General features: G+C 39.8%; 1 protein-coding gene across 1 annotated transcript in view; it reads left to right on the forward strand.

Annotated features, from left to right (window-relative positions):
• Window positions 1-3,659: 3,659 nt before the first annotated feature.
• Window positions 3,660-6,824, forward strand: part of LOC139707956 (uncharacterized) — a 31,807-nt gene continuing 28,642 nt past the window's right edge. The window contains exon 1 of the mRNA XM_071619946.1: window positions 3,660-3,795. The gene's annotated coding sequence lies outside the window, so the exon portion shown is untranslated. The remainder of the gene's footprint in view (window positions 3,796-6,824) is intronic.

Here is a 6,824-nt window from a genome sequence, read left to right on the forward strand (position 1 = left end):
CATGACCTCTGTAATAGATTACATTTTGTTTACCATTGAAGATAATGATTGACCGTAATTTATAAAGCAGAGCCAGGTCAGCCTGCGAACGCTTGCGTAACACATCAAGACCCCCACACCACATCGTGTTGCTTTGTCAATGTTTGTGCTGTATCTTTTCTGACATGATATTCAATATACATTGAGCTCCACGTTTGGAAATAAACGTCATTTTTTTATTTCGGTTGCAGAAGTATCAAAAGCTTCCTAATCTCTATACAGTTATAACTGATCACTTAAAGAGAACTAACTGATAGGCACTAAAGCCCGCAGCAATATTCCACTCAGAACTTCTTTGGTTAATAGCGGTTAAAGCACACTATGGCCAAAACGCGTGTATGATTTGCCTTGGCATGGTCAAAGGTCCATTGTTAGTCATGATGAGATGCTGTAGCGTCACAAGGTTCGTCCTAATGTTGACAAACTGAATCATTCGATGGTATCTCAACGGGCTTATCGCTGCCTAGTGATCATTTACTCAATGTTGTCACGCATGCTGTAATTATTATATGTACGCGGAAAAGGGGGACAGAGAACGGATAAGGTTGGGAAAAAGAGAAGCTATAGATCAAAATATTATGATATTCACAGTTACCAACCAATCACATTAGTTGTTCCTGACTATTGTCAAATTCCCTGGTTTTTTTTTTTTTTTTTTTTTTTTGGGGGGGGGGGGGTGTTGTTGTTGTTGTTGTTGTTGTTGTTTTAGTTTTAGTGGGTTTTTTGTGTGTGTTAAGCATCTCACATCAACATCAACGCATGTAGTGCGCAGCTCCTCTAATGTTGTGGACTGTAAGTAATACGCTAAAAGTTATGTATCCGTATGCGTAATTAATATACCAAACTTATAAGCACAATCCACTAGCACACACGTAATTATAATGCCTAGAGGCATATGTATACAATAATACATATATATTCACACACACACACGCGCACACACACACACAACGTGATTATGAGTCATCTAACTTCATTTCAGCATAGATCGTTGAATATCGTGAGGACAGCTTTATTGATATTTCTGTTCTAGATCGTGATCCGTCAGACAAGGGAGAAGACGAAGAAATCTACACCGCTGTGCCATTGTGCTAATAGTCGTGGGTGACCTATTGTTACAAAAGGTGTGGGCGATTTGGAATTCAATCATATCGCGCCTTGCATCTTTGGAGATCGAAAAATGTGATTAATCTGCTCATTGTAGGGCGCCGATTAAAGGGTTCAAACTTTCACGATAATCTCCCCCCCCCCCCCCCGGTCTCTCTCTCTCTATCTCTCTTTCTGCCTGTTTCTGTTACTTTTTTAAACTGTATTTTGAGAGTCTCGGTATGTTGCAAAGTAAGCTGTCGATACAAACACATTAATGTTGATTTGCCCCAACGACACAGTGGGGGTTATGATTCTTGGTGCTGTCGAGGTTCGTCTGTACAGGCCGCTGCGGGACGCCGGAGTGGCGGACGACAGATGGGGCGTACCGGGCGCGCCCCTCCCTTTATTTATTTTTTTTATTTTTTTAGCTTTTTTGTTAAAACAAGAGAAATAAAAAGAAAAATGGAGGGAGTGCGTACGCCCCCCTTTTTTACGGAATTCCTGAATCCGCCCCTACACCGAATGATAAAAGGGTCCTTTAACCCATGTGACAACCAAAATTGTTATTCCCTCTATGCCCTCCGAGGCGATTTCTGTTCGTGACAGACAACAAGAACATTTATCAACAGTCAGCTATCACGCATCCTTTTACATTCACCGAAATCTAACTCATGGCTTATACAGTAATACGAGGAAGCGTGTTGAAACCCTGTATTATGTTTATACACTTAGAGGCAACGGTTCAAATCAATCCCATGTATCTCCGTGGAGACAGATTGATCTGTCACGTTTCTCTTCTCCGACATTTTCCTGCTCGGGAATCCTCTCTACATGATAGACAAGAGTGAGAACAGGAGATGAGAAGACTATCCTGACAGTGTGTTCTGCTTCCTGATCTTTTTGTTTATCCCGTCTTTCACAAGAGAACCAGGAAAAGGCGTTCTGTCGCTGAAAAGTAACGCTGTCTCGTGACATGGTGCTATACTTCAGGAAGCTGTGCTGACGATAAAGGCGGAGTGTGTGCTATCTTCCACTTCCCCTTAAAGTGAAATTCCGCTCAAGTTGTTGAAACTTACTTGTCAACTAACTAGACATCTAATGTAAAAAGAGCACACACACACACACACACACACACACACACAACAACAACAACAACAACAACAACAACAACAACAATACCGTCACACCGTGAAATCTTGCCAGGTAAACACATTAGGGGGTAAATTTTCACTTGGCCTATTAAAACATTAAAGAACTTGCCATCATCTTCGAGCGTCATCGACCTGGCAATTTACTTTTTTTTTCATGCATGCGAGACTAACGTCGCAACAGCAATCGTGTATACTCAATTATAACTGTCACCATGACTACCCCTCGATGGTGTGACTGTTATTGTGTCACGTGGCGTGAGTGACAACATGAACATGAAAATGAAAATATTTCTCGCCTATCGTATTTCTTATATTCTTTGTCACATTGGTAAGTGCACTGCAAACTATACGATAGGATCGTCCCACAACATAAGATTTCGTCTGCGGGAACCGTTTCGTCTCTTTAGAGTTACATTTCATGATGTCTATACTGTCATGTATGTTGTTACGTGCTATACGTCACGATTTGAGCAATCAGCCGCGCCCTTCGCCGTTGTTCGCAAAACCATGTCATTTCAAAATCCGTCGACTTTCTTAGTCCTGGTATAAAGTGTACTTTTCCTGCCCCTCCCCTCTCTCTCAAACCCCATCCATAGAGCTAGTCTTGTCTTTCACGTGGGTTCCTCTTTTCCATGAAAGTAATTATTTTGAACAATAATTATTATTAGTTCCATAATATATGCCATTTTTGTAATACATTGCACGTTTTGTTTTCGTTGAATTTGTACGACAACAGAAATGTGTTATTAGAAAAAAGATTTCATTTCGAAAAAAAAAAGTATTTCCTGCCCCACAAGATAAGGGCTGCTCTTGTTACTGTCCTTGCGTTTCTGTTTTTTAGCTGCCAGACGTTCGTGCGAAGCACTTTTTTTTCTTGCTTGCTTGGTTGCTTCGCAGACGTCCGAGTGGGCGAAAAGTTGACGAAAGCCCCGCTGGTAATCGGAGTCGGCATCAAAATTGGCAATCATACTGTGTATGGATGATATCCGGGGACTCGATGGTGTTCCAGAGCACTCACAACGCGAACTTTGGCAACGTCACTCCTTCACACTGCTTTCGTTGACATTCGTTCAGAAGAGTACAAACAGTATAGTCTTCAAGATAATGACATAACAATCGGCCGGTCAAAATACAATACCGGTGCTTACTACTCTCGTCACCTATGTCGACCTAGCGCTATCGGGTCACCCATAACTCGTCAGTCAAACAAGTGTGTTGTCTCTCCGTCTTCTTTGTTTGGAGATATGCTTGAGCACTCTCGAGTTCTTTTACCTCTCGAGTTCTGTCGACTTCAGCTATGGTTTGAAAAAAAAGTGGGAACAATAAATCAGAAAAAAAGTCTAGATGTCACGTGACTCCAACGCTCATATTTTGATAGATATTACATCGCCCTGTCGGCGTCTCGGTTCACACGGGTATCGCACCTTGCCCTGGATATACGTGCAAAACGTCTTCTGTCGAACCGCCTTCTAGAAACAAGTCGAACGGAGAACAGCAAACATGGAAACTCGGAAAGGTAAGTTTCGGGTTATATTTCATAGCATGTTCTCTCTTGTTACCCACGTGATAGTATCTTGACATGAACGTACGGCGTTACCATTTTATATAGCTTTCTCAAGAGGCTAAAATGTTTAACTTATGAACCATTATTGAATTGAATTGAATTGAATTGAATTGAATTGAATTGAATTGAATTGAATTGAATTGAATTGAATTGAATTGAATTGAATAGGCACGATGGTTAGCGAAATGTAACATTGTTCACAAGACAACTAAATGACATGAAATAAAGTAGACTCCTTGTAAAGGGTACTCATGCTCATTGATTAACATATTCTTCACAAACATAATTGGTTAATAGACTTGTCTTATTTTTAAACCTGAATGAGTTTGACTGGAAAGGAAATCGTAGGCCTGTGTATCGTGAACCATGAGAATCTTGTCGTGAAACAGTGGCTTGGTGACGTGAGCGTGACATGTGCGTTGTTGCCATTGTTTTGGCTTTTTCTTAAAGAGTTGGACGCCATAAGTCCTGAAATATATCCACCAAATGATATCGGTGTATCCGTGGAATATGAACTACAGATCGAGGAGGTATTGGGTATTGGGACTCGCCTGTTCTGCGAGAATTATGAGTGTAACTTGAAAGGCTGTTCATAATTTCTGCTGTAAGTGTAACTACTTTTGACACCGGAATGAACTCACTCAATTTTACCCTCATGTTGACTCGATATTTTCAGCACCAAATTCCTTTCCCGCACGGTTCATGTATCCTGAATAGAAATATTATTAGAACTCTTTTGCCCTTGTCTCCCACAAAAGAACGTCTGACGCATACACAATAGTCATTCCCTTTGTAAACGTATAAGGTTGATTTCTTTAGCTGCATTGTAGTCCTATTACATGTTTCAGTGCGACAGCAAATAAAACTAAATATACCCTCTCTGTATGGACCATCCTTCAGAATTTTTAGTTAGGCATTTGCATTAAAGCGTATCTATTATAATTAAACAATAGTGAAATTGATAACCTCGTTTTGCTGGGAATGATTCTACAATGACGCGCATGGTCATCCTCAGTCGTATTATGATAGGGATATGAGCCGATTCTCCGACCTTTTATTATTAAAGCAATCATTGTGACTGCATTATGTGCTTTAAAAATGATTGACGGGTATTCGGTAACATTTCAATGTCTATAGAGCTACAGCTAATTTGGCACACAAAATATTTGTACATTCTAGTATCGGAACAAATACATACAATAGTACAAACGAAATAAGTAAAAACAAGTACATAATAGGCCTACAAACAAATAGAGTGCGTGTATATGTATGTGGGGCTGTGCATATCGTGGTGTATAATGTAGGCTTACATCGTAAAGGTATCGTAAGCCCTCAATACCTTTTCCAGCCCTTCCTTGACTTGCTAGTATTTTGTCTACAAAAGTCGCATTTGCTTCTCCAATACATGTTGCTTTCTGGGTGTGTCAAATTTCAGCTATAGTACGCATGAATGTGTTCAGGAGGGTTGCCATAGGAACGAATATTGAAGCACGTCCTGCCTTCTTGATTGTATACACACATGCCTTTAAGTTCAAAAGGGTAAATTTATGATGTGTAATGCAGATTATGATGTCTCAATGTTGTGATACTGTTGGCGTCATGGCTGGATTCCTCATTCAAATTCACAATTTCGTCTTTCTCTGGCTGCAACGATACCTTTGCGAGTGAAGGGTTACACCATTATCGATGATGAAGAGTTAGGGGGTACTTTCTTCATTTCTGGCTGTCTGCCTATTTTCCTTCTTGTAAATGTTGATGTTCATTGCCTCTTTGGTAATGATACATGCTAAACTGAAATTCGTTTGACATGGGGCCTACTGCAGGTACCAACATCATTCACTCATCCTTGCATTTCAACATAAATTCACATCTGAAAGAGAGAGAGAGAAAAAAAAAAAACGAAACCCAGACGTGCCAGATATCTCGACAGCAGACATTTTTTTTTTCTCACATTGCTACTTGCTTGTAGTAGGGAGATGACCTTGCAGAAGACATTGTCTGTGTTGATTTTTTTTTCTCAGCGATAAACGTGCAATGTTAAACCATTAACCCCAATACGCATGGGAACACCCTGGATGTTGCCTATTTTAGACTGATTGTACGATGGTTGTGTGAGTTGGTAGACAATAATGCTAATTTACGTTGAAACATAATTAGTTGTGGGTACGGCCTCGTTGACACATTATTACATCCAACATGACGGCACAAACTTAATTTGCTACAGCTTCGCACGGAGTCCTATCTAACATGTTTAAACCTGAGGATCATGAAAACAGAACAGCAACACCCTCCTATAGGAAAAAAATAATGTGGTTCCGATTTTATAGAGGGGTTTACAATAACTGAATTAAAGTCACTGTAATACTGTATTTCATAATCCATTCAGTAATGACGCCAACACTCACATTATAGTATTTGATTAGTGTTGCTTCATGGCTGCTGTCATAGAAACTGCTTTTATACAATTTTGCAAAGAACTTTATGAAACGAAGTCCATGTGTATCGTCTTCGACTTTAATCATCCTGAATGCAGTCACGTACAGCAGGGTACGTCACATTGTGCTGATTCGTAATAAGGAGATGAAATCTCATGGCTTTTATTGATGTTTTTCCTACTACACAATAAGTCACCAGTCAAGTTGGCACAATGTGCGCTTTAGGCCAAAGTTTGAGCGAAGTCCGTCTTCACAGCGCACTTTATTGAAATGAAATTCTGGCACAAAGCACATGTGGTCTGGAAAAGGGCATACCCTATAATATGAAGGAAGAGTTTGATAGGTTCACTGATGAAGGGGTGTATTTAGTATTTCAAATGTAATTATGTATTCAATCCTTCGACTGCATGAGCCCATAGCCGCACAGTAAAAATGAAAAATAAGAGAAAAATATGCTCGTATATTCATAGAAATCATATACATCCCCACACACAAGCACATCCATATTTATAATAATTATTACTATATAACATAATTACTGTGAAA

The sequence above is a fragment of the Diadema antillarum genome, unplaced genomic scaffold (assembly GCF_040938485.1).
Source record: "Diadema antillarum isolate AM-2024a unplaced genomic scaffold, OU_Dant_1.0 seq00001289_RagTag, whole genome shotgun sequence".
In the NCBI taxonomy this organism is placed as follows: Eukaryota; Metazoa; Echinodermata; class Echinoidea; order Diadematoida; family Diadematidae; genus Diadema; species Diadema antillarum.